This window comes from Hemicordylus capensis, chromosome 2 (genome assembly GCF_027244095.1).
Source record: "Hemicordylus capensis ecotype Gifberg chromosome 2, rHemCap1.1.pri, whole genome shotgun sequence".
Classification (NCBI taxonomy): Eukaryota; Metazoa; Chordata; class Lepidosauria; order Squamata; family Cordylidae; genus Hemicordylus; species Hemicordylus capensis.
Window position 1 is genome coordinate 134,514,538 of NC_069658.1, and position 27,855 is coordinate 134,542,392.

The following is a 27,855-nucleotide window of genomic DNA, read 5'->3' on the forward strand; positions in this document are numbered from 1 at the left end:
TTAGGCTGAGGAGGGATGCATCTAGGCAGACATTTAACAGGTGCAGCTTCCCTGGTCCCTTCTGAGAGATGATTTCTGTCTGATGCATCTCTAATCAAGGCAAAGTGTAGATGCATAGAGTGCTGGACTAGGACCAGTGAGACCCGAGTTCAAATCCGCATTCAGCCATGGAACTCACTGGGTGACTCTGAGCCAGTCACTTAACTCTCAGCCTAACCTACCTCACAGGGTTGTTGTGAGGATAAAAAATAACTATGTACACCACTCTGGGCTCCTTGGAAGAAGAGTGGAATATAAATGTAAAAATAAATAAATAAAAATACACCGGACTGTACAAAGTCTTTGCAGCTTATATGGCGCAGAAGTTAAGATGGGCACCTTAACTTATAATTTCCATTCTTTTTAAAGCATGTGTGAAAATGTAAAGCAGCTTAACTCTCATCTTAAAGCGAAGGTTTTTGGATTACTGAATAAATCTAACAAACAAAGACCATCTGCCTCCCTTGAAAGGCTCTAGAACTGCTTAACTGATATGAATCAAACAGAATAAGTAGTAGCTCTAGATTTCACAAGTGTATTTGCATGTCAATTCAAGTTTTGCAAGATGGATGTGTACCAACACATTCCATGTATACACAGAAAGGGACGGTTATGAACACATGACATCCTGAGCAACAGTATTGTTTCCACAAGACACTGGTTCCTCTTTTTCTACTATGAGACTTGCACATTCCTACTGTATTTAGGCACTTTCCAATAGTTAACACTGTATTAAAGCTTCTAGTGCCTTGAAGCAACTTCCTGCCTTGCATAATTGAGTAGGAAGTCTAAAAGACTCAGAAACTGTAATCTGCTAAACATATCTTGAAAGAGAATCTTTACACTCAACTGACAATTTGGGCTCAATTATTTTTGATTAAAGTTTCCAAAACTATATTTGGTTATAAGACAAAGAGCTGGGTCTCACGATCAGTGAGACCCGGTTTGGAGCGCTGAGCGGGGAGAGCGGGCTAAGCCCGTTCTCCCAGCACACGAGCATGGCTGGAGCCATGGGCGGCTGGATCAGCTGCCCACACGATTTCCGGCTCCGTGACAGAGCCGGCGGGGGCTGGGGGGAGCAGGAGCCAATCGGCCCCCGCAAGATCCAGCATGCCCTGCACAAGTGTGCAGGGCATGCTGGCGAGACCCCTGGAGCCAGGAGGCGGCTTTTCGCCTCTCTTCCAGGGGTCTCCACATGAGTAGGCATGGCGTGAAGCCGCGCCTACTCATGATCTTCAAAACCAGGTTTGCGGAGCACTTGCTCCGCAAACCTAGTTTTAGGGCAGGGGTTCTTGAGCGGGTTACCCGTTCTAGAACCACCGGGCTCACAGCCGAGCCCGGTGGTTCTCACGATCGCAGAAAATTAGGCTAGCGGAGGCTAGCCCGGTTTTCTGTGATCGTGAAAATAGCCCCAAGGTCTTTCTGCCTTCAGCAAGGTGGGATTTATGTTCTGAAAGACACTGTGCATGTAAAAAATGTCTGCACAGTCTTTTGGAACAAGAACCAGTTGAATCCCAGGTTTCTAGTTACAACATTTTTATCTCGCTCTGCTACAAGGTCCCATTTTGCTATTTTATCCTCACAGCCATGGTAGGAGAGGCTGAGCGACAGTCACTTACGAATCAGTAAAAGCACAACATGAATAAAATGTTCATTGCTGCTAGCTCTCTTAGAAGCTGCATCTCTGAAAAGCAATTGTTTTCTCCTACTCAGATTCCTAACAAGCTGCAACCAGGCTCATTCCAGTTCGTTCATTTATTCATTCATTCAATTTCTATACCACCCTTCCAAAAATGGCTCAGAGCGGTTTACACGGAGAAAGAAAGAAAGAAAGAATAAATAAATAAATAAATAAATAAGAAAGATGGGTCCCTGTCCCCAAAAGGCTCACAATCTAAAATTAAATACAAGACAGACACCAGCAACAGTCAATGGAAGTATTGTTCTGGAAGTGAATAGGGCCAGTTGCTCTCTCCCTGCTAAATAAAGACAATCACCACGTTAAAAGGTGCCTCTTTGCCAAGTTAGCAGGGGACATTTCAACCTTTTCCATTATTCTTACCTCTCAATAGCATCTTTTCTTCCTCCCTTACATTTACTTTCTGGCCCCATTCAGACAGAGTGGCAAAGCTCAGTTAAACCAACCAGTGGCTAATTTCTGAACCCAAGAATCATGTCGCAGATGATACAGCAACTCCAGTTTCGATACCTCCAGCTGCTGGCCAAAATAACCACTCCCTCTTCCTAGACAGTTGAGGCACACCCCAGCAATCTCCATTCCGCTCGGTGAGCTTGGCAATCACCCAGCAACAACCAGCTACAATGTAAGGTGGGGCGTGATGAGGCGTTCTTGGCATCCATTGTCCACCCTTGGCAGCGAAAATATGTATTAACTCTTTCCTGGCACTCCTCATAGCAGTGACTTTCCCTGAATTCCTAAGCTACATAGCCATGCATAGACACAGTTAGTGATACTCCAGGATGGCAAGGGGCTCTTCCAGATGGGAAGGGGGTCTTGCGGGAGAAACACAGAAAACTCACTGAGAAATGGGAAGAGAGGGGTCGGTGGGTGAGAGAAGGGACGGTTCAGTAGAGTTTATGCCACAACATAGCTGCACAACTGCTACCTGCATCTAGGGCAGATCTCACGCACAGTAATTGTAGCGGGTGGTTCTGAGACATGTTACCTACCTGAGTGCCCACAGTTATGAACGGTCTATAACATATCAGATCCAGAGGTACCAACTCAGAAGTGTGTGAAATATAGGCCTGTGTCTGATTTCATTTTATATTTAGAAATGAATTAGCTCCTGAACTCAAGGTGAACTGGCATACTAGATCTCAAACTGCTCTGTGGAGCAGGAGACAATCTAGCATTGTATTGTAAAATAGGTGCTCAAGAAAACACAAAAGCTAGGCCTGGGATACTCATATGCTAAAATGCAACTGACTACCAGATGTCTGTGAAAGAGGCCAGAGGCTGAGTTCCTCTCCTGTTACAAGAGATCCATGCTAAATCCTGGCCAGCAATTAACTCAATTGCTGTCTATAGAAATTCCACATAGGTAAATGCATACAAAGTAAATACCTGTAGACTTTAATTCTTACCTCACTGTGCGCTAGCCAAATGTCTCACACATGTATAATTATACACTATATAGAGGTACACAAGAAATAATGTAGTGGCTGTGTCTCACCAATAGAACTAAATTTCCTCACTAACTCCTGAGTTTTAACACCTTTTTGGGGTCAGACTGGCAAGATGTAATTTGCAGCATCTTAGATGCAGATTTGCTGTGGGCAATGTCCCCCCCCACCTTCTGAGCACACAGTTTACAGAAGATGGGATTGAGACTCTCTGGACTGGCCAATATCCAGAAGGTAGCAGCGAGTTGTCACCTTTTGGGGGGACCCAGGAAAAGATGAGATTTGAATAGATTCTATTCAAAGATCAAAGAAAAATACACTATAAAAAAGTGAGGCCAATAGACAGAGAGTCAGCAGTTCTGTGCCTACGGGCAATCTGCTCCCACGCCTTCCCAGAGTTTGCTGCTAAACCGCGAGGCAACAAGCAGGAACTCTGCCCATGAACAGAGGCTGCCTGTGACTTCTACTGCGCAGTGAGAAGTCAAGACTCCCCAGCCATGGTGCTCCAGCTCTCAGCCATGATCTGAAGCAACTGCAACAACTCCTGTCTCCAGCCAAGCGCCTCACTCCTTCAGCTGATGAGAAGTCTCTGGTCCTGGGTAAATATGCTGCAAGCCTTGGGTCCCTCCATCCTTTCCCCCTCCTTCTCCTCCCCCCCCCTTTCCTCCTACTAATTCCAAAACCATGCCAGCCCTCAGCCTCTCTCAACACCCCCCCCCCTTTCTGTCTGTATCTGAATTGTATTAGGCTCTAGGAAGATTTAATTGCACACACATATGGTAGTAAGGAACACTGGTTGTGGTTAGGAAATACTGTTGCTGATATTGATAGAGTGTTCTGCTTTCTGCTTTGCTAGATTATGTTGTTAGTCTTTTATACTCAATAAAGCCCATTGAATCTTTGAGGACTGGTTTGATCTCCTTTCTTCCATGCGCCCAGATCACACATGGTCACTAATATAAAAGAACTTGGTCCAGACCTATTTTGTATACTAGCTAATGAGCATATTTAATATATAGATCAGGCCTGGTCTGTAACACCACCCCCACCCCCTGTCACCCACCTGAGCACTCTCCTGGCCACAGCTTAATTTAAGATCCAACAAGAAAAGGACAATGCCCTGGGTGCAAAAATAGCAAAATCTGGGTACAAAGAAGATATTTTCCAAATAGGGCTTGGTGTAACGTAATGGTTGAGACTGACATAGAAACTGGGAAGCCACACATTCAGATCTCATTTCTGCAATGAGCACACTAGGTTGCCTTAGGCAAACCACTCCCTCTCTGCCACAGCTCTCCATCTGCAATCTGGGGATAACATTGCGATGCTTACATAATAGAGTCATTGTAGCAATTATAGCAAGATAAATTGATATGAAGTGCTTTGAACACTCAGAAGTGCTGTACAAATGTTAAATATTTAGCAGGAAGATTCCAGCACATTTCAAACTCAAGGGGAGTTATTTACAGGAAAGCTTTTTAAAACGGGGTTTCATTTTCATGCAAGATTGATTGTGTTGCTTCTGTTCTCAAAGATCTGGTGACTATCTTATGGGCTCAATACAGCACGACCCCTCTCACATTGTAGACAATAGTTGCCGGGTGATTGATGCGCTGACACAATGCCCACAGAGCAGAATGGGGTTATTTATTTAATTAATTTATATAGTGCCTGACCCAGAGGCTCTAGGCAGTTCACAAAAACCCAGTGTGCATCACTTTACACTTGTGTACACTGAACCACATTTGCAATTTTGCCACTAACTCCCCCAGTTTGGAGAGATCCTTTTGGAGCTCCCCACAAACAGGTTTTGGATTTTACTGTCCTATATAGTTTAGTAATGTCATCTGCAAATTTGACCATTTCATTGGTCACCCAAACTTCTAGATCATTTATGAGCAAGTTAAAGAGTACTAGTCCCAGTACAGAATACAGATCCCTGGGGGACCCAACTTCTTACTTCCCTCCATTGTGAAAACTGTCCATTTATTCCTACCCTCTGTTTCCTGTCCTTCAACTAGTTACTGATCCATACATGAACCTTCCCCCTTAACCTATGACTGCGAAGTTTACTCAAGAGCCTTTCAGGGGAATGTTGTCAAAAGCTTTTGGAAGTCCAAGGATACTGTGTCAACTGGATCTCCTTTATTCACATGCCTGTTGACACTCTCAAGAGATTAAGAGGCATTAACAGAGCTGGTTCCAGAAAACGCATGGCACCACTGTGCGCAAGTGCAATCACAAAAGGTATGTTATATTGATCACAAGAGTCTGCCCTTCAAAAATTAACAAAAATTGTGTTAATGCTTTGTGAATTAGATTTCTCCTTTGCAGTGTGCACTGTTCCCATCAATTGGATTGAGATGTAACCTTCCTGGGAAGGGGAGCAAGGCAAAAAGAGTTGATGAGTTTCCTAGAATTGGAAAAACAAGATCTAGAAGACAGACCCAACTGAATGGTTGGGAATACTTGCAGCATTGCTGAAGCTCAGCTGTGGATACGGACCTGATCAATAAAATGGATTGGAGACCACTGGGAGCTCAAGATTTAAAGATGAGTACATATTCATACAGAGCGGGGGGGGGGGGCAGCAATATAGCTACCAAGTTCTTCTGGGATCACTGCAAAATATGTCAAGCAGGAGGCAGGTTGTAGCACCTGACGTCTGGGAAATGGGCATTTTTTGTCCTCTCAGTCCTTGAGTCTTTATAACCCATCCTTATCACCAGAAAGAAGTACAATACAATACAATTCAATTTATTGCGGCCATAGGCCATACAGAAAACAAACAAAATAAGAAAGATTAAAAACAAAATATACCAACAATAGTATGGTACATAATAATAAGCAGTAGCTCCTAAAATTTGGATCTTAAGCAGGATCTTAATCTAATAGCAACATAGAAGAATTTCGCCGCCACCTTAGTAATCTTGTTATCTCAATCCTCGAGACAGAGATTCAAATAAAAGGGGTCAGCTCTTCCTGGGAGATGCTCTAATAGGGGGAATATGAGCTCTTTCCTGTTATCAGAGTACAGGGAACAGTGAAGCAGCACATGCAAAACTGTTTCAGGGAGGCCAGCACCACAGGGGCATAGGCCATAACCTGACGATCCCTTGTTAAATCTTTTTTCCAGAAGGGCTGAAGGCAACACATTCATGCGAGCCCTAGTAAAAGCTATCCTAAACTTTGGAAAGTGTAGGAAAGCTAAATATTTAGCACCGCTATTTCCCAAGGGGGGCATGATACCAAAAAACAGGGGGGAACAGATCCTATTTCCCCTAGAAACTAGATTCTGGCGCTCAATGTCATGAAGGCGTTGTATGAGTGTAACCTTCGCCTTCTCATTTCCCATGAGTAGGATTTCAGAGGGAGATAGACCCATTTGCATTATTTTGTTGTTAACACATGACAGCCAAGGACTGGGAAAGGAGTCTCTCCATAGAAACAGAAAATAGGAGGGCTCCTGAATATCCAAGCAAAGTTTGATCCATCTGGTAAAAGTAAGTTCCCATGCTTTGGTGAGAATAGTAAAAAGTCCAGATTCCAAACATAATGCAGAGTAGGAAACACACCTGGGTACCCCAAAGATAGCCCTAAGAAATAGTGACTGAACCGTTTCCATCTCTGGTGTTACTCCCTGGATCCAAAGTGGGACACCATAGAGTAATTGGGCTACAATCTTTGCTCAAAAAACTTGGGAGGGCCATAGGCATATACTGGCCTCCTTTAGAATAGTAAAATCACCAAAAAAAGCGTTAAGGGTTTTATGGGCAATAGAGATAGAATACAATCTTTGGGATTTCCAGTTAAGATTATGTTGGAAATGTATACCAAGATATTTACATTTGTAAACCTGCTCGATATTTTCCTTATTTATCGCCCACTTGTAAAGTTTCCTAGCTTTAGTAAAAACCAGGACCTTAGATTTCTCATAGTTAATAGATAAATTGTTGTCATTGCAGTATTGGGCAAAGGCTGTCAGCAATCTAAGACGACCGAGTCGGGTCTGGGACAATAGCACCGCATCATCCGCGTACAGCAACACTGGCACACGAATGTCAGCCAATTTTGGGGCGTGTGAATCTATCTTTTCTAAGCACTGCGCTAAATCATTGATAAAAAGATTAAACAAGATAGGGGCCAGAACACAACCCTGCCTGACCCCGCGAGTGATGGGAATTGGATCAGTTAATGTCCCATTAGGAGCATATCTGACTCGGATAGAGGAATCGACATTGAGCTGAATAATCAAAAACAACAGTCTTTTGTCCATCGAGGACTTCCCAAGCTTAGACCATAATAATTCCCTAGAAATAAGGTCAAAAGCAGCTTTTAAATCCATGAAAGCTGCAAAAAGTCTACCCTTGGGAGCACTAGAATATTTACATGCAAGATGGTTCAAAATCATGCAGTGATCAAGTGTAGAACGACCAGCTCTGAAGCCTGCCTGTTCGATCCCTAGGATCTGCTGGTCAGAAATCCATGTTTCAAGTTTGGATAACAGGTAGAGGGCATATACTTTGCCCACTACTGAAAGCAGGCTAATGGGTCTGTAGTTAAACGGGTCAAGATGAGAACCCCGTTTGAAAATTGGAACCACTATTGCTATTCTCCACTTAGCAGGGAAAATACCGGTACTGTTTATTGAAGTAAACAGATTAGCTAAGACGGGGGCCTACCATTCCACATTGGCTAGCAAAACCTCAGGAAGAATAGCGTCAGGACCTGGGGCTTTACCAGTTTTGAGATGGCTAAGCAAATCAACTATTTCATCTGACCCAACCGGGGGCCATAAGGGTAACACCTCAAATGAAGGTGATGCAGAAAGCTGCGTGGGTTGAGCATCATTATAAAGAGCATAAAAATGGGATTCCCATGTTTTAGCTGGAATCCTACACAACATATTAGAATGGTTTGTCACCAAAACAATTTTCCAAAAAGCACGACTGTCTTTTTGGTTTGTAGCCAATATTAACTTACCCCAGGTATTTTTTAATGCCTGAGTCTTGGCAGATCTAAGGCTCCTTTTGTAGGCCATCTTTATCAAAAAATATGTAGGTGGAAGATTGTGATCTGAACTCAGTCTATAATCTCTATATATGCCTTTCAACTGATCACGCAGCCTCCTGCAATGCGGGTCATACCAATTATTAGGTCGTTTCCCATTATGCACACAAGAAGGGTGTGGGTAGCTAGAGGGCGAAATCTTTTGAATCACATACCTTCTAGGTCCTCATATGCAATAATTGCTTGTGGACCCGGTTGATCTAGTACAATGAAGTTATACAAATTACTTCCCTCAGGGGAATCATATAAGGTATTCAACTCATTTTCAACTTTCTTTGACCACTTGATTTTACAGTCCAGCTTAGCTGATCTTTGCTCATACAAACAAGGGAAAGGGGTATCCCCCCTCACCCAAGGTAATTCAAGACAAGTGAGCATCGGGAGATGATCACTAAAGATTTGCTCGCCCATCTCAAAAGATGTAACCTGGGGGAGCAGGGAGCGAGAAACCAAAGCATAGTCGACTACACTACTCCCCCGCGAAGAAATGAATGTATATCCGCCTGGAATATCCGGCAAAATAGTACCATTTAATAATACCAGCTCAAACATTCTAGCCAAGTGGATCAGTTGAACTCCAGACCTATTGATAACTTGATCTTTTGATTGCCGGATTGGTGCAGAAAATCCCTCAATGCAATCCCCCCAGTTCCATAAATGAGAAGCCATTAGAGCACTGTCATCTGTACCACATCTAGAATTGAAATCGCCCATAAGGACGACCGCAGCATGCGAGTACTTTAGTGTTGCTTCTAATATATATAGATCTAATTGTTGCCAAATATTACTAGACAGACTGGAGGTTAGACCAGGAGGGATATATACATTAAACAGCAAAATATCCCTGCTTAGACCTTTAAGGAGAATAGTCATAGCATACAGAGGAAGATCAGGCAAACGAATAGATTTGACATTGAGGGCTAACGAAACACAACATGCCAAACCCGCCTTAGACCTTCCCTTATTATTATCTGAATGGGCTTTTAATGCATGAACAGTATAGCCACTAATAACCAAATCTTCTTTGGACCAAGTCTCTTGAAACATTAAAATGTCCCATTGTTGCAAGAAGGTGATAAACTCCACATCAGACCTTTTCCCAAGCCACCAAGCTATATTCCAGCTAAGAATTTTCCAGTCAGATTGCCTACAGTTTGCATTGTGTTCCTCCAGTTCAGCACGGGGATGTAAGTCAGATGGAGTCTCTATGGGTGGAAATCTAGAGCCGCATCCTGGCCTAGGTGTAGCCAACGGGGGATACATTGGTGTAAGATTGAACTCTCCACCAGCAAATAAGGCAGAATCACCGCTCGACTTATAAAATCCCCGCCTAGGAGAACCTAACCGACGATGTCACTTCTGCACAGAAGGTTCCGCCAGCTTTTCTAGGGCTCCATTTATATTTGTGGAGGGGAAAAAGAAGTTGGAGATTTTATTCTGCCTAAGATGGTGGAAATCTAAAGTAGGCAAGTTATTCGATTGATTAGAGGGAGCAGCAGGGGTCTTCTCCAGCAATACAGGTCTCCCATTAGCCTCCACAGGCACCTTCTTTCTGTACTTGCAATTTTCTGCTAAAATATTCTCAAGAGAGATTAGCTTCCTGATATTAGCCCAAAGTCCATCCTTAAGAAGGGATCCATTATTTATTTCGAAAATGCTATCCTCAGCCCGGGATCCCAATGAGCTGGAATTAGAAGAAATAGAAGGGGAACAAAGGTTCTGGGACCCCGGAGTAATCAAAGGATCCTTCGAGTATGGACCGCTCAGATCCGCTGGTTCAGGAGACTCCTCATCCACCAAAATCTGCAAGAAATTAAAATCTTCTGACAGTGTTCCAACTTCCGAAATTGTTGTAAAAAGTAGATCTTTGTATTCATCAGAAGGCGGGGGAAATCGGGCTAGATGAAACATGGCCATCCAAAACGGGGTCTCCGGACCAAAGGTCCTGAGGAGGATTCTGCGCCACAGAAGAGGAGTGTCTCCCTTGAACTCCCTTCTGGGGATTCTCTTTCCGCATGTGAATCCACTCTGGCAAACTAGGGATCACATCCTTGTTAGGAGTATTCATCCGGTTCACATCCATGTCCACAACCTCCTCAAAGACCCTCGTTGGAAAAATTTCACACACAGCCAAACGATTCCTCATTCTTATCAGAGATTGCAGGATCAAGGCATGATCAAATGTAAGCAAAAGTTTAAGCGTATGCGCTTTAGAAGGTCTGAGTTCTGAAAACAATGTCAAATCAATGGCTTGTACAGGGAAGGCCAAAATTTGAGCAAGAGACCTACAAATCAGGGTTTTTGAATACCACCTCTGGAGATTGGTTAAATTCAAACAAATATCCAGAATGAGTTGTTTGGGTTGGTATATTAACCGAGATGTTCTCCCATTCCCTCCATAATTATGATATCCAGAATGAACCGAAGAGGAGACCCCCCCCCCCCCACGAATACTGGAGTCAGCATACGGTGGTATTTGGTTTGTGAGTGGAGGCTGAAATTCTGTCTGCACACTAGCATCAACAGGCTGGTGGTTCTCCTTCAAACATGTTGCTATAGAGGCCCTGCATTTATAATTTAAAACAGACTTAGATAGTTTCTTCAGTTCCAAAGCCAGCTGGTCCATTTGTTCTGAAACTCTAGAAAGGCGTTGGAAAAGATATTTCAAAGTTTCCAGCACTAATAAAGCCAAATTAGAGGAAAAATCCTCACTGGGATCGGGTAAGGACGCTTTCCTGGGAGAAGAGGGAGATAAATCAGCTGAGTCATTCAAGAGTATCAAAGAAGGCTCATCCACTTCACTTAAATTACTAACCGGAATGGAAGATTTGTAGCCTTCACACTTTGATTCTGAACAACTCCCCACCATGCTGCTTCTCATTCCAGCACCTAATTTATCAAGAGCGTGAGTATCCTCAAAAATATCTTCAGTACCTCTGCAATTCAGCTTAATTTCATTCTTTATAGTTATATTATATTTTTAATTTCATTCTTTCTTTAATTTCATTCCAACTTTATAGTTCGTTTGTTTTGCTTTCTTCTCATGTTTCAATTAAGGTTTCAACCACCTTATCAGCTACAATGCTGACAATAAAATAAAAACAAACTAAAACAAATAGTGATTAAGATAAGAAGCAGAGCAGAGAGAATCAGCGTCCCTCCCTCAGCATCCTTAGCCGGCAGAAAGAAGTAGGAGCTGCAAACTACCCAGCTATCAGGATGAGAGAAGTCTTGCCCACCCCCACTCCACCTTCAGCAACATCCGGTGTTACCTTGCTCTATTTACTAGGCCGCATATATGTGTAAGAATAAACATATACTAGCTGATCCGACATATACATATACTTTTCACGTTCCCTTACCACTCACCCACCGGCACTTTCCTTCACTTCCCACCCACCTGACGGCCTGGCCACCACTTTCCTTCATTGCCCGCCAGCCAGCCAGGCTACCAGCTACCTGTCCCCGCCACTATCCAGCAGCTGCTCGCAAACTCTCGAGAGAGCTACCACACACGAGATTAGCCACGGGTACATCCTAGTGAATTAGATAGATAGATAGATAACAAACATAAAGACCTGTAGAGATAGTCCATTTTATTTAGGGATAAATAAATAAATAAATAAATAAATAAATAAATAAATAAATAAATAAATAAATAAATACTAAAGCCACTTTCTGTATCAACAGCTTTTCTTCATTGAGGGTTGATAGTCTTGAATACACACCACCTATTCTCCAGAGAGGATTACATCAGTGCTTTCTTTTGAAACTGATGCCTCCCAGGTTCAAGCAAACAACCCTACTTGCCTCCTACATGCATAACAGCACAGGGAGCTATGCCCTGCTAGCCTTACGCTTAAGAGCTCTCTGGAAGAGCTCACAGGGTGTCTGGAATGAGTGGGTGGCTCTATTTTTTTGCGGGGGATAACCTGGCTATCTGCAATTTGTGCTCTGTGGCTGACATCTTGACTACATTTACTTGAGGAAGTCCCACTGAAATTAAAAGGAAATGTTAGGCATGCCTTCCTTGAGTAAATTTCTTGAGGAGGGAGGCTGGTGGAGGTGAGCTGTGGCTTTTTACTATCAAGCCTCCTTTGTTGGACAGCTGGAAGCCTTGTTGCTGCCCCTCCCCACCCTTCATTTGCTGGACAGACCAACTCAGCCCAGCACAGTCCTGCTGCCTAATTGGGATCCTCCCTTCCCTCAAGTGCCAATGCTTACCACCTGCAGGCACTAACTGATCACATCAGCTCTACCCAGGATCCTTTGTGAGAAGAAGGACTCTGGGGGCTATTTAAGGGAAGGCTGTGGCAGGCAGCATGGGCAGCCTGCAGGTGGCCACCAAAGCTGGCCACCAAAGGGGGCTGGCCCTTGGTGTAGGGTTGAGGGTTGGGCTGCACTCTATTCAGCTTGGCTGTTTGGGGAGTTGCAGCAGTAAGTGTGCCAGCTTTGTTACTGAGATTGGGTAATGTGTTTGGGTCTGCTTGGAGATGGGGAGACAAGGGGCACCTTCATTGAATGTGGGGCAGCTATTCTGGTGGTGGTGGGGAATAGAAGTAACGTTGGCAGGCCGGAAGGCTGTTCCAGGGGAAGGGTAGTCATAAATTTAATAGCTGTCTCCCCTTCCGGCTGTCCTGCCAGCTCTTTGACCTCGGGGAGCATTGCCAACAACCCACATAGCCTTACCTTGCTCCTCTGCAATGCCAGGTTGGTCCAAAATAAAACAGAGCTCATCTGAGATTTGATTATGGATGAAGGGGCATTACTGAGACTTGGTTGGGGGAAGCTAGTGGTCCAGTTTGGTCCCAGCTTCTCCCTCCAGGATATTCTGTAGAGAAGCAGGTGACGGGACGTGGGAGGGGAGGTGGAGTGGCTGTGGTCTATAAGGATGACATTTCCCTTACTAGGGTCCCGGTTAGGGTATCAGACCACAGTGAATGTGTGTACTTGAGTGTGGGGACCAGGGATAGATTGGGACTTCTGTTGGTGTAACGATTGCCCCACTACCCAACTGAGTTCCTTTCTGAGCTCACAAACTTGGTCACAGAACTTGCGTTGGAGTCTCCCAGACTCTTGGTGCTGGGGGACTTCAATGTTCATTTTGGGACCAATCTGTCTGGGGCAGCTCAGGAGTTCATAACGGCCATGAGAACTATGGGCCTATACCAAGTGGTCTCTGGACCAACGCCCACTGCAGGTCACACGCTTGATTTGGTCTTTTACTCTGATCAGGGTGCTGTTCGGTGAGTGGGGACTCCTGTGATTTCCCCATTGTCATGGACGGACCACCATCTGGTTAAGGTTGGACTTACAACCACTTCCCACCTCCGCAGGGGCGAGGGGCCTATTAGAATGGTCCGCCCGAAGAGGTTATTGGATCCAGTAGGATTCCAAGAAGCCTTGGAAGGATTTAATGTTGGTTTTGCCAGTGATCTTGTTGATGCCCTGGTTGAGAATTGGAACAACTTGCTCACCAGGGCAGTAGACACAATTGCTCCTAAGCGTCCCCTCCAACCCGCTTCAAAATTGGCCCCTTGGTATACGGAAGAGCTACGGGGGCTGAAGCAGCAAGGTAGGTGACTGGAGTGCAAGTGAAGAAAGACTCAACTCGAATCGGACAGATTACGACATAGAGCACATTTAAAGATCTATGCTCAGGCGATACGAGAAGCAAAAAATAAATTCTTTTCTGCCCTTATTGCTTCTGCGAGTTCACGTCCTGCAGAGTTGTTCAGGGTGGTGAGGGGGCTAGCATCTGCCCCCTCTCCCTTGAACCAGAATTTGGAAGCAGCAGTCACCCGCTGTGATGTGTTTAATGAATTTTTCACAGACAAAATCTCTCGGATTTGGGCCGACCTAGACGGAGACTCCACAATTAATTTGATGTCTGAAGTGGAGGTGTCCAACAACTCCTCTTATGCGATTCGACTGGATCAATTTCAGTTTGTTACTCCTGAGGATGTAGACAAGCTGCTTGGATCAGTGAGGCCTACCACTTGCTCTCTTGACACTTGTCCAACATGGCTTATTCTATCTAGCAGGAAGCTGTTGTAGGCGGCCTAGTAGAAATAATAATAGTAAAAATAAGTAGAAATAACGCTTCTCTGAGGGAGGGCAGGATGTCTCCTTGTCTAAAGGAGGCAATTATTAGACCTCTTCTAAAGAAGCCTGCATTAGATCCGTCAGAGTTGAGCAATTATAGGCCTGTCTCCAACCTCCTGTGGCTGGGCAAGGTTTCAGCTCCAGACGGTCTTGGAGGAAACTGATTATCTAGACCCACTTCAAACTGTTTTTTGGGTGGGCTATGGGGTGGAGAGGAGACTGCCTTGGTCGGCCTGAAGGATGATCTCCAATTGGGACTTGACAGAGGAAGTGTAACTCTGTTGGTCCTTTTGGACCTCTCGGTGGCTTTTGATACTATCGACCACAGTATCCTTCTGGAGCGTCTGAAGGGGTTGGGGGTGGGAGGCACTGTTTTACAGTGGTTCCACTCCTACCTCTCAGACAGATTCCAGATGGTGTCGACTGGAGACTGTTGCTCTTCAAAATCTCAGCTTAAGTATGGTGTCCCTCAAGGCTCCATAGTTAGTCTCCAATGCTTTTTAACATCTACATAAAACTGCTGGGAGAGATCATCAGGGGATTTGGAGATGGGTGTTACCAGTATGCTGATGACACCCAGATCTACTTCTCCATGTCAACCTCTTCAGGAGTTGGCATATCCTCCCTAAATGCCTGCCTGGAAGCAGTAATGGGCTGCATGAGGGAGAATAAACTGAAACTGAATCCAGATAAGACGGAGGTACTTATTGTGTGGGTTCAGAACTCCAGAGGTGATTTTGATCTACCTGTTCTGGATGGGGTCACACTCCCCCAGAAGGAACAGATCCACACTCTGGGAGTACTCCTGGATCCACACCTCTCCTTGGTTTTTCAGGTTGAGGCGGTGGCCATGGGCGCTTTCTATCAGCTTTGGCTGATACGCCAGCTGTGCCCATTTCTCGAGATCAATGACCTCAAAACAGTGGTACATTTGTTGGTAACCTCCATACTGGATTTCTGTAATGCACTCTACGTGGGGCTGACTTTGTACATAGTCCGGAAACTTCAGTTGGTTCAGAATGCGGCAGCCAGGTTGGTCTCCAGGTCATCTCGGAGAGACCACATTACTCTTTTGCTGATGGAATTACACTGGCTGCCGATAAGTTTCCAGGCAAAATACAAAGTGCTAGTTATTATAACTTATAAAGCCCTAAATGGCTTAGGTCCTGGGGATTTAAGAGAGCGTATTCTTAGCTACGAATCCCACCGCCCATTGAGGTCGTCTGAGGAGGTCCATCTCCAGTTACCGCCAACTTGTTTGGTGGCCACATGGAGACGGGCCTTCTTTGTTGCTACCCCGAGATTGTGGAATGCGCTCCCTGCTGAGTTATGATCCTCCCCATCTCTGGCTATTCTTAAAAAACATTTGAAACCCCTTTTTTAAACCCAAGCTTTCTCAGGTTTTTAATAAAAAATACTGTTTAATTTTATGGTTTTAAAATTATTGTATTGTTTTAACTTTATATGTGTTATATGTTGAACTGTTCAACTTTCATATGTGTTTAATTGTTGTTGGCCGCCCAGAGACGTAAGTTTGGGTGGGGTATAAATTTGATAAATAAATTCTAGTCAGGATATCTACCAGTGTTCTTTGAATTCCTATCAGGTGTGTGTGTGTTTTTGCAGTGTTTGTTCTAGGGGCCCCTGTGCCATTAATCTTGTGTTGCAAGGTAACACTCATGCTTCTGGAGCACAATCTCGCATGGGTGGGTACAAAAGGGTAGCCCTAAAGCTGGCACTATGGATAGGATGAAAAATGAAAAATCTCACCATTCCTGTCCCCCTCACACTGCACCTTATTTTCAGCCACTTAAATAGGGTTGCCAGGTCCAGATGGTGAAAAGAGTTGATATCCATTACCAAAAAAGTGGAAATAGGATGCATTTTCATCAAAAGAATCTCCACTTGGCCAAAAAAAAAAAAAAATTGCATATGTTTATTGACATTATATGTGCATATTTTGACAAAAATCTGATAATTTGAGAATAAATACAGCTCAGCCCTGTGAAGCTGACGACCAAGCAAGCTGTATGTCTGCTCAGTCTGCTGTCTAGGTGCTGAGTTCTCAAGGCTCCTGCTTCTTAACCATAAGTTCATCTCCTGGTTAGGTTTCCCACGCATGCAGTCCTCACCCACCGGTCACCCAGCCTGCTCTCCCCAGCCAGGCCAGCAACTTCACCTCTTGGCTGGAGGCAGGGCAGTCAGTTAGCTGCCGAGACAACCTCTGCACAGTGTTGTGTGCACAATCTCCCACTCACTGATCATTCTCTACAGCTACAAACATGTATATATAGCCTTTCAACAGAAGGTTTTACGGTGGTTTTCAAATAACAAAACAACAAAAAGATGCTCCCTGCCCCGTCCCCAAAGGGCTCACAATCTAGAAAGCAACACAAGGTAACTGTGTTGGTGTTCAGCATCAGCCACTGAAGAAATCCTATGCTGGGCCTGGATAGGAGCAGTTGCTCCAAACAGAAGAGATTTACCACTTCAAAAGGTGCCTTTGTACTCAGCAGGGGTAGCTACTACCTGAGTAAAGTCAGATAACTGCTTGAGCGGAGAGCTGGTCTTGTGGTAGTAAGCATGACTTGTCCCCTTAGCTAAGCAGGGTCTGCCCTGGCTGCATATGAATGGGATACCACATGTGAGCACGGTAAGATATTCCCCTCAGGGGATGGAGCCGCTCTGGGAAGAGCAGAAGGTTCCAAGTTCCCTCCCTGGCATCTCCAAGATAGGGCTGAGAGAGATTCCTGCCTGCAACCTTGGAGTCTGTGAAGACAAGCTAGATGGACCAATGGTCTGGCTCCGTATATGGCAGCTTCCTATGTTCCTAACTTCTCACTGTCAGCACCACTGCCACCACATGAAGAAAGCAAGCTGCACCTGCCGGCCCCACCTATCCGTGCTCTGGCATCACGTGGCTCTGCAACCTGCCACTGAAGCAGAACCTCCCCTCTGGCTTCCCCATTGGATGGATAGTCAGCAGCAAGAAGGAGACAGAGGAAGAGAAGCTGCTCATGAGAGAAAAGTGTTCGGAGCAAACAAAATGTTCCAGGCTGCTCCCCAGAACTTTGGACACCACAATACATGGGGGGGGGGGGGATTGTTCAGTTGTCACATGTCCTCTATAAAAGTCGCTAGTTGTCAACCCTACACTTAAGGCTTGCCTCCTTCTGCATCCACGTAGCTGCATGGGAATAGCTGGGCTACCTACGTGCTTTGCACTGTACAGAGGGCGGGGCAAGGTCACTTAGCTGGCATCTGTTCCAGCTCAGCCTTTTCATTATATTGGGTAGTACCTAAGCCTTGCAACTCATCCTATGCTTTAAAAAAACCCAAAAAACTTCAGAAGAGGCCCAGCTAAGTTCAATAGGACTTAAGGACTCATTAGTGCACTTAGAACTGCAGTCAAATATATCTTCTTGGCTGCTCTCACTCTCTGAAACAACATATAACAGACCCTCCTAAGAGTTTCAAATTCTCACTTTCTCCTTCTAGGAATGGGAGGCGGGGAAAGACAGGCAGGACTCTGTAACTGAGAGATCTCATGGAATTAATGGTAGTTACCTAAGTGAGGCTGGGCGATAGAGAGTCAGATAAATACTAGCAGATCTCCCTCCTCCATGCTGTAAGACTGTTCTTTTAATAACAGTCTGTAATACTCCAGGGCAGATGTTGCGGCAGTCTCTTATTTTAAAAAATGCTTCCTGTACCATGGCACTTTCAAAGAAGCAGCAGCATGGCATATAACAGAATCTCTGAAGTATTCATCCAACAAACCACAAATTAGAAGAATCCATAGAAATTCTGGCTACATAGGTGGATTGAAAGAGATGTAGATTCAAAAGATGAAATTAAAGAAATTGCTCTTTTGAAATTATTAAGAATATTTATATACCACTTTTTAATGGGAATGGTGAAAACTTAAAGAAGCTACAGTTAGGTTGTACCTTTGACTGCTCATATCCAATATTTGGCCTTGGCTCCATAGTGCTACGCCAGCATCTGACTTCCTCATGTAGCTGCCTGAAATTTCTTGAATTTCAGCCTTAAACTCTCTCTCTCTCTCTCTCTCTGCCCTTTAAGTCCTCTGCTTGCTATCCCTGAGGAAAGCCAGCAGCACAGCACACTGTAGCTGGGTTTCCAGAGAGTCTCAAATGGCTATTGGAAATGCATTGGGATGTGTTGGAGGAAGGATCATGAAGAACGATTTGCAGGAAGTATCCGGAGGCCCACGCTGTGGGAGCCCCACAGATAACTTAGGGGGTGGCTTGATGTGTACAACCTTCCCCCTATCCCTTAGAAACTCATCGGCTTTCCAAGCGACCATAAAGCTTTCCACTTGATAACTGCAAGCCAAGGTCCAATAAAAAGATAATAATAGCCAAACTATATAGTATAGATCTTTTCACATACCCCATAAAGCCAGCACTGAACAGAAGAAAGCAGTCTCAGTTGGGAAAGCAGCAGGATGAAGGCGACCCTCGGTTTCCCATCTGGAGCAGATCAAGCCAGCTAGTTATCCACACTGGATACTCGCGTTTAAAAGACGCCCCTCTCTTCTTTCCTTCTTAGTGCCGACAAGTCTAGAAGACTCCCCGGTTTGCTGAGTCTAGACAGCAGCAGGTCTGTTTTCTCCTTTCTGCCTTGTTGCTTGACTCGCCGGCGGTTTTTTTTCCTGCCTCCCTTTTGTATTGCAAGCGATGTGGGCTGGGAAGGAATAAAGGCTGGACATGTGACTACAGCAAGGAAAGCGCTGCAGAAAGGAAACCCCGTCCCCAGATCTAACAAAACCTGTTCTCTCTAGGCTAAAAATTCAACTCCCAGCAGCTAATTAGGCAAGCCCAGCCCATCCAAATATTACGTAGCCTGCAGAAAATGTTCCTTTTTTTAACTAGGAGTTGTCTGCTGCTGTTCTATCCTGCTATCCCCTCCCCCCCCCGTGGATTCAGTAGTATTTGTTTAGGGTTTTTAAAAACGATTGTATATGTGTCTTTACTGTTTAATCCTACAATCATTAGTTGCTTTGGGTGTCCAATTAACTGGGACAGGATATACATTAAAATAATAAAAATAGTGCTCAGGTTTGCTAGAAACATCTTTGAGGAACAAGAGCAATGGGGATGGGGAGGAAATATTGGATTTCTTATTTGTAATTAGCAACCTTGCGCGGGGGGAGGGGAGAAGCACACGTTTTAACTTCTCATTCTCTCATTATTAATGTATTTAGATTTATATCCACCTCCATATAAAATGGAATGTTGAAAACAACACCTATCAGTGTTGAGAACAGCCACCTCCTGCCCCACAGCAAAACAGAATAACTTTTCTTCAAGTTAATTCTTTGTCCCCTTTTCTGCTTTTAGCCTGACCTGCAAAAACACCTCTTCTATGACCCTTTATAATCACTATCAATCTTCTATTATATTAATCCTCATAGACGTGCCCGTGGGGATGCGTCCCAGCAACCCAGCAGATTGGCTGGGCGGCGGAGGCTCTCCGGATTGGTTGGGTGGCAGAGGCTCGCAGGAGGCCGTTGGCTACTGCCGGGGGAAATGGCGGCAGCGGCGGCAGTGGGCCTGGCCACTCCAAGGAGTCAGGTGGTGGCAGCAGCAGGATGGAACAGGCAGGGAGGCGGCAGTGTTGGGTCTGGCCGTGGTGGCGAGGCGGGGGGGCAAACCGGACAGCCGGCGGGGAGCATGGCTGCTGGGCCAGCCAGAAAACTGGGCATGCCGGCATGGTGGGGGGGGGGACCCAAATAGCACACAGATGATCTGTGCGGGGTCGGCTAGTACTACAGAATTGCTGGATGACAATCCATCATCCTGTCCTACTGAACAGGGAAGAATTAGAGGCAGAAGCCAAAAGGAGGAGCTTTCCAGCAAAAAGGTAGGCCTGGATAGCACCTGTCAGTCCACAGGTTGCCAGAACCTAAGGGGTATACTCGTGGGTCAAATGGGCCGCAACCCAAAGTTTGGCTTTAAAAAAACCAAACCTGCCAAGAAATTGTGTTTTACATTTTAAAAATCGCCAGAATTCAGGGTTGCTTCCACATTATCACCAAATAGTGAATAGATGACAATTCCAGACCAAACTGCTACCATGAAGACAGCCCAGCATTCAGTTTCCAACAGAGGCCAGCCAGATATCCCACAGATGCTCACAAAGAGAAGATGGCAACAAACATACTTGCTTTACATGGGCACCCCAGTCCTACACATATATTTAAGCAATTTATGCTGTACAGAGGAATTTATCTCATATAATACTAGAACTCAGGATCACCCAATAAAAAGTTAATTGGGAGTAGGTTCAAGACAAAGACACGTTCACACAGTGCATAAAGAATTCATTGAATTCACAAACACAAGTTCTGTAATGGCTGTTGGCTTAGATGACTCTAAAAAGGGTTAAGCGAATTCATGGAGGATAGGTCTACCTCTGGCTAAGTGCCATGAAACCTCCATGTTAGGAGGCAGTGTGCCTTATGTTCTGCTTCTTGTACAGGTCTCAGAGGCTTCTGGTTGATCACTTCTGGAAACAGGAGGCTGGGATAGATACACCTTTGATCTGATCCAGTATAAGTTCCTTATTGGCCAAATGACTCATTTTCATGGAGGTCTGGTATCTCTGTCCCATCGCAAAAATATTTGTAAAATGTTAATTTCAACTAAGGTTGGCAACAGTCCCCTAAAAGCAGGGACATCTCTTATATTAGCCTAAAGTTGTCTGTCCCTTATTTTCAGCTAATGGGAAGACTCTATGGCTCAGATCAAACCAGTTATCTTTACTAATAATGAAACAATGAGCCCCAACTCCTTTCTCTTCTCACTCCCTACCAGAGTACTCTGTGGTTCTGGTAGACTGCTAGGGTTGCCAACGGTCCTATATTGGGGAAATTAACAGCCATCAATAATTGGCTAACAAGATTATCCAGGTATCAGGATCATGAAAATCATGCAAGCAATAACTACTAGAGATAGTGCTCATGTGTGAAATCTATTTTTACTGGCTAACCATGCTTCTCTTTCTAGAAACAAAATTACATCATACCCAGTTTGCCTACCATGGTTATAGCAATAAGCAGAGAAAAAACAATCTAAGTTGTAACTTACACTGTAGTTTAAGTTGAAAGTGGTAAAAACACATACAGCACTCAGGCTCCAAATTACTCCCCTCCTCTGTGTCTCTTATTCTGGCAGTTGGCAACCCCAACTTCAACAGTTGCTTTACATAGTGACAAATCCAGGTAGCTGTGTTAGTACAGTTGCAGCAAGAAGAGCAAAGTATCTTGTGGCACCAAAAAAACACACACCACGCTACAATAAATCTCAGAGTAACACAAGATTTTTAGCTGGTTTCAAACGACGTTTCTCTTCAGCCCAAGATTCATGGGTTCATATTTAGCTACCATGCTTTCCCCAACCCATGTGATAAAGACCTGAGGACGCATTTCCCCCTCCAAGTGCACCATTTCTTAATCACATGGAGCTACAGTTCATCCAAACTTATATTAAGATAATATATGCATCGCATAGAAACGCAAGAGACACGTGGGATGGGACGGGCTGGTCGAACAAAGTAAAGTATCATCTGAATCAGTCCTCTATGGAGAGCAATGTTATCATTACTGACACTCCCCAAGTATGTACATTTCCCAGAAATTCAAAGATTAGCACATAACTATTACAGTTGTAAGATACATTTCATTTCCAAAGCAGATAGGGTCCCCAGATGATGTTGGACTACAACTCCCATCATCTCGAGCTACAATGGCCCGTTAATTGGATGATGGGGAGTTGTAGTCCATCAACATCTGGGGACCCCGGGGATAAGACTATATTGTGTCTGCCAGCCATAGCGGAGGGAAAAATATTAACGTTGGTATTTTTTTTTTTTTTCAGATGATGTGTGGATTTTTATTCCTTACCTCTTTCGCCCCGAAGCTCACCCACTTCGATTTGCGAAGAGTGAGCGGCTTACCTTTACAGCCTTTATCATTACACCCACGCGTTCCAGCCCAACGTTGAGCTGGAACGCGTTGAGCTTTCCAGTTCAACGAACCTTAGACGCGAGCAGGCGGGATAACCGAATCAATAGAGGTTGACAGCCATGTTTAGTAAGGGCAGAGGTGCGTCGGCAATTTGCGGGTTGCGACGAAAAGAGAAGCCATGCTTGATGCAGGCAGAATGGCTTCAAATTGGCCAGAAGGAATACACGACATAGATGAAGGCTAGGAGGACTAGAGTATGCATCCCCATAAACGCTCTCATTCCTTTTGGAAACATCCAGAGCGAAAGTTATTGCTACCTCTAGAAAACAATGGAAACATGCAGGATTTTAGCATACCTCTGACTGGGCATCAGCTTGCCCCCACAGACAAAAGGCAGCAACAATACGTCGAACTCAGGTTTCTCTGTATTGCCAGTTGTGGGGCTGTGTGCGGAGTGGTTTACAACAGCCCCACGGTGTTGTTTACTGTTAGTATTGCAGAGGCAGGGCTGCTGATACTGGTTTGGATTTTCAGCCCCAAATCCCCCCATGCAAACATCCTTTTGGCTGCAGCAAAGGCTCTCCGTCTGCTTACGTTACCCCTCGGTTGCGCTCCTTGCCCAAATCCTGCTTTTAACTGCATACAAAAACTTTGCATTTTGAAACGTGTTTTAAAAAACAACAACACATTTTCATACAAAATAAGATAGAAAGAGCAAGAGCGTCTGCTTGGTTCTACTTTTTGGTGTGTGTGTGTGTTGGTGGTGGTGGGCTCACTGCTCTCCAGTCATATCTAAGTAAGACCTGTCCTCACGAAAATATCTAGGCTAGACGTCACCAGTAGCAGACGCCCAAAAACAAACAAACAAAAACACACGTTCTAAGTAAATCCAGGAAAACTCATGATGTGTGAGTCTAGTCTGTTCTGCAAATCTCTTTGTCAATCAAGCCGAGTAAGCGTAGTGATAAGGCTGGGTTCTGGTATTGTGGCCTGGGGGCCTGGGAAGTTTGAGAATTATTATTTTACTAGCTGAACCCGCACAGAGCATCTGTGCGGTAGTTCACTTCCTTTTTGGGTTTAGTTGGGAGAATTCGTTTGGCTGGTCCTCCCACAGCTCTCTCGCTCGCTCTGTCCACCCCACAGTGCCTCTCTCGCTCGCTGTCTCTCCCCCCTCCGTGACTCTCGCTCACTCTGTCTCTCCCCCCGCGTGCCTCTTGCTCGCTCTGTCTCTCCCCCCGTGCGCGCCTCTCTCTCGCTCTGTCTCTCCCCCGGCGCGCCTCTCTCACTTGCTCTGTCTCTCCCCGCGTGCCTCTCTCTCTCGCTCTGTCTCTCCCCCCTGCACGCCTCTCTCGCTCTCTCTCCCCTGTGTGTCTCTCTCGCTCGCTCTGTCTCTCCCCCCACGCGCCTCTCTCGCTCGCTCTGTCTCTCCCCCTACGCGACTCTCTCTCGCTCTGTTTCCTCCCCCCGCGCGCCTCTCTAGTTAACTCTGTATCTCCCCCCACGCGCTTCTCTCGCTCGCTCTTTCCTCCCCCCGCGCGCCTCTCTCGCTCGCGCTGTCTCTCCCCACAGTGCCTCTCTCGCTCTCTCTCTCTCCCCCGCACGCCTCTCTCTCTCGCTCTCTCTCTCTCCCCCGCACGCCTCTCTCACTCGCTCTCTCTCTCCCCCCTACGTGACTCTCTCGCTCGCTCTGTCCCCCCCGCAGCGCCTCTCTCGCTCGTTCTGTCTCTCCCCCCTACGCGACTCTCTTGCTTGCTCTGTCCCCCCCGCAGCACCTGTCTCGCTCGCTTTGTACACTCCCCCCACCTTCTGCCCTACTCCCCTCCCCCAAGCCTTCTGCCTCAGTTCCCTCCCTCCAAGCCTTCTGCCCCAGCTTGCTCCCTCCTACGTTTCCCCCTCTTTCCCTCTCTCTTTCTCTCTCTCTCATTCGTGCTCCCCCACCCCCCGCCTCCGCTTTTTAGCCTGCTTGTGTTTTCCCTGCTGGCCGTTGCCACATCCTCATTCCTCCAGTCCCTGGTGTCGGGCCGCCAAGCGTTCAGCCAGCTCCTTCCTGCAGCCCTCCCTCTAGAGAGCATCTTCTGAAGCGGCCAACTGTTTGTCTCTGCCCAGCCAGGCTCCCCCGCTTTCTCTCCCCTCAGCTTCCCCCCCCCTCCCTTCTGCCCCAGTCCGTTCAGTTCTCCTCTCCACTTGCCCGCTTTCCTTCCTTTCCTTTCCTCCCCAAACGGCCACTTCCCTACACGGCCAACCGCTGCCCAGCCAATCCGGCGTCTCCACCGCCCAGCCAATCCGCTGGGTTGCCGGGACGCATCCCCACAGAGGCACGTCTACGAGAATTAATATAATAGATTTTTTAATTATTTTTTTATTTAGTACATTTTAATACCGCCCTAACCCAAGGTCTCAGTGCGGTTCACAACAAATAAAAACAAAACATTAAAATTAATTAAACATTAAAAACAGCTTAAAACAAATCAATAAATAATCCAAAATTTAAAAAGTTAAAAAGTTAAAAAGCTAAAAGGCCTGGGTAAAAAGATAAATCTTTAGACACTTTTTAAAAGCTGCTAGAGATGGGGGGACTCTTATTCCCACGGGAAGCACGTTCCAAAGTCTCGGGGCGACAACTGAGAAGGCCCGTCCCTGGGTGGCCACCAGATGACATGAAGGTAGCCACAGATGAGCCTCCCCTGATGTATGCAGTGGACGATGGCGACCATGCAGAAGAAGACGCTCTCTTAAATACCGTGGGCCTAAGCTGTTTAGGGCTTTATAGGTTACTAGTATTTTTAAGCCCGTTATAATAACGGGCGCTAGGTTTTTTTATCCCCCTTTCTTCCTTCTTCCTTTCTCTTGCCCCCCCTTTTTTGTTTCTTTTTTCTTTCTATTGCTCTTCATTTCTTTCCTTTCCTTCCTTTTCTCGCTCTCCTTTTCCCTCTCTCTCTTTATTTTATTTTATTCTTCTCTTTGTCTTTTCCTCTTTTCTTTCTATAATGGGCGTGCTCTTTGGGGCTGGTGGTTCCCATCCCCTTTGTTCTTTACTTTTATCTCTCTTATTTTCCCTTCCTCCCTCTTTGTTTATTTTGTTCTTTTCTTTCCCTTCTGTCTTTTCTCCCCCCCCCTTTTATCTATTGTTCTGTCTCCCTCCCTCATTTCTTGTTTTCTCTCTTGCTGTCTGTCTGTCTTTCTGTCGCTATTGTTTCTTTATTCTTTATTTATTTCTTTCCTTTCCTTACTTTTCTTGTTCATGCTGGAGGAAATTCCCGGGGGAGGGTGAAGAAGCGCACTGCCAGGCCTGGCGGGCGGGAAGAGGCACCTCCAGGCTCAGCCGCGGGGCTCTCCAGCAGCAGCAAAGCACCGCGGCCACCTCGCTGCGCTGCTGCCCTGCCCGGCGCCGGGTCCGCCCCCCGCAATCTGCTCCTCCGGATTCCCTTGACGTCAGAGCGGGCCGCACATGACCGCGGCGCCCAATCAGGCGCCCCCCGGAGGAGCCAGCCTCTCTCGCAGCCCCGCCGCCGCCGCCACTTCTCCCGTCAGAACAGCCCAGGGAGACAGGGACGCAGACCCCAACGTTCCAAAGGCACGGACACTCACTTAGCTCTTTATTATAGAGGATAACCAGTGCTTTGTATTGAAGGGTTCTGCACACTTGCTTAGCCTAACCTATGCCATATTGCTTCTGTAACCATGCTTGCCTGAAACTGTTAGAATAGTTTATAGGTCTTATGTTCTCTATGACCCAGAGACCAACCTGGCTGCTGCATTTTGTAGTAATTGCAGTTTCCGGACTACTTACAAAGGCAGCCCCACATAGAGTGCATTGCAGTAATCAAGTCTGGAGGTTACCAACAAGTGTACTACTGTTTTGAGATCATGAACCTCAAGAAACGGATGCAGCTGGTATATCAACCGAAGCTGATAGAAAGCGCTTCTGGCCACTGCCTCAACCTGGGGAACCAGGGAAAGGTGTGGATCCTGAAGCACTCCCAAACTATGTACCTGTTCCTTCCGAGGAAGTGTGACCCCATCTAGAACAGGTAGATCAATATCGCTTCCTGAGTGACGACCCTGCACAATAAGTACCTCCGCCTTGTCTGGATTCAGTCTCAGTTCGTTATCCCGCATCCAGCCCATTACTGCTTCCAAGCAGGCATTCAGGGAGGATATGCCTTCTCCTGATGATGTTGACATGGAGAAATAGATTTGGGTGTCATCAGCATACTGATAACACCAAGCACCAAATCTCCAGATGATCTCTCCCAACGGTTTCATGTAGATATTAAAAAGCATTGGAGACAGTATGGAGCCCTGAGGGACCCCACATAAAAGCTCAGATTTTGAAGAGCAGCAGTCTCCAAGCTGGGATCTGCCAGAAAGGTAGGAGCGGAATCACTGCAAAGCAGTGCCTCCCACCCCCAACTCCCTCAGACGTTCCAGAAGGATACTATGGTTGATAGTATCGAAAGCCGCCGAGAGATCCGAAAGGACCAACAGAGTCACACTTTCTCTGTCAAGTCCCAATTGGAGATCATCCATCAGGCCGACCAAGGCAGTCTCCACCCCATAGCCCATCCGAAAACCAGTTTGAATGGGTCTAGATCAGTGATTCTCAAACTTGGGTCCTCAGGTGTTATTGGACTTCAACTCCCATAATCCCCAACCAAAGGCCACTGAGGCTGGGGATTATGGGAGCTGAAGTCCAATAACACCTGAGGACCCAAGTTTGAGAATCCCTGGTCTAGATAGTCATTTTCCTCCAAGATTGCCTGGAGCTGGGAGGCCACCGCTCTCTCAATCACCTTGCCCAACCATTTTATTATTAGTAGTAGTATGAGATACTCAGTAAACATAGGGATCCAGCAGTAAAATATTGCACCGTTGCTCACAAGCTATCATGTGTAAGATGGCTGCAATTTAATGGTCGTTTACTTGGAAGTAAGTACTATTGAACTCAAGGGGACTCCTGAGTAAGAATAGGATCGGCCTGCAGTCCTAAACAAACACTTGCTAGAGAATACTATGCCCTACTGAACTTCAGTACCTGAAGTTTTGCACACAGTTGTCTAGTAGTCCTGTGGATAGACTTGAGGAATTGTATTGGACTTATTTGTTACATTTTTATAATGTCCCATGATCTGTCAGCACACATAATGAAAACCAACAAAACAATCAAAAACTAAGATGGTTTAAAACAATTTAAAACAATGTAAAAACTCTGGAAGGCCAGACCAAAAATGTTAATCTTAAGGGCTGGTATGTTGGTAAGCCTCAAATTTGCAGGGAGTACATCACATAGCCTAGGAGCAGCTGCACAGAAGGCCTGATGATCCTGAGGAACCCCCAGAAGAACCGGGTGGCACTGTGGCAGCTGGAGGCAGACCTCTCGAGATGACCTTAATGTGCTTGGGGATTATGCAGAAGAAGACGCTTTCTAAGGCAACCCAGACCTAAGCTGTTCAAGGGCTTTAAAGGTAATAAGCACTTTGCAGCTATTCACACGCGTGGAG

The 27,855-nt window shown here is 45.7% G+C and overlaps 1 protein-coding gene across 8 annotated transcripts in view; it reads right to left on the bottom strand.

The window, feature by feature from the left end:
* PGAP4 (post-GPI attachment to proteins GalNAc transferase 4) overlaps positions 1-27,855 on the bottom strand; it is a 48,452-nt gene that overhangs the window by 18,855 nt on the left and 1,742 nt on the right. Inside the window, exons 1-2 of one of the 8 annotated variants that reach the window (XM_053303077.1) lie at positions 22,292-22,419; positions 18,778-19,071 (exon numbers count right to left, since the gene is read on the bottom strand). The exons of 1 other annotated variant lie outside the window; for it this stretch is intronic. The gene's annotated coding sequence lies outside the window, so the exon portion shown is untranslated. Of the gene's footprint in view, positions 1-2,101; positions 2,209-18,777; positions 19,072-21,512; positions 21,589-22,291; positions 22,481-22,710; positions 23,102-27,855 lie in introns of those variants that run through there. 6 more of the 8 variants (XM_053303081.1, XM_053303078.1, XM_053303082.1 and 3 more) reach the window with 6 other exon arrangements.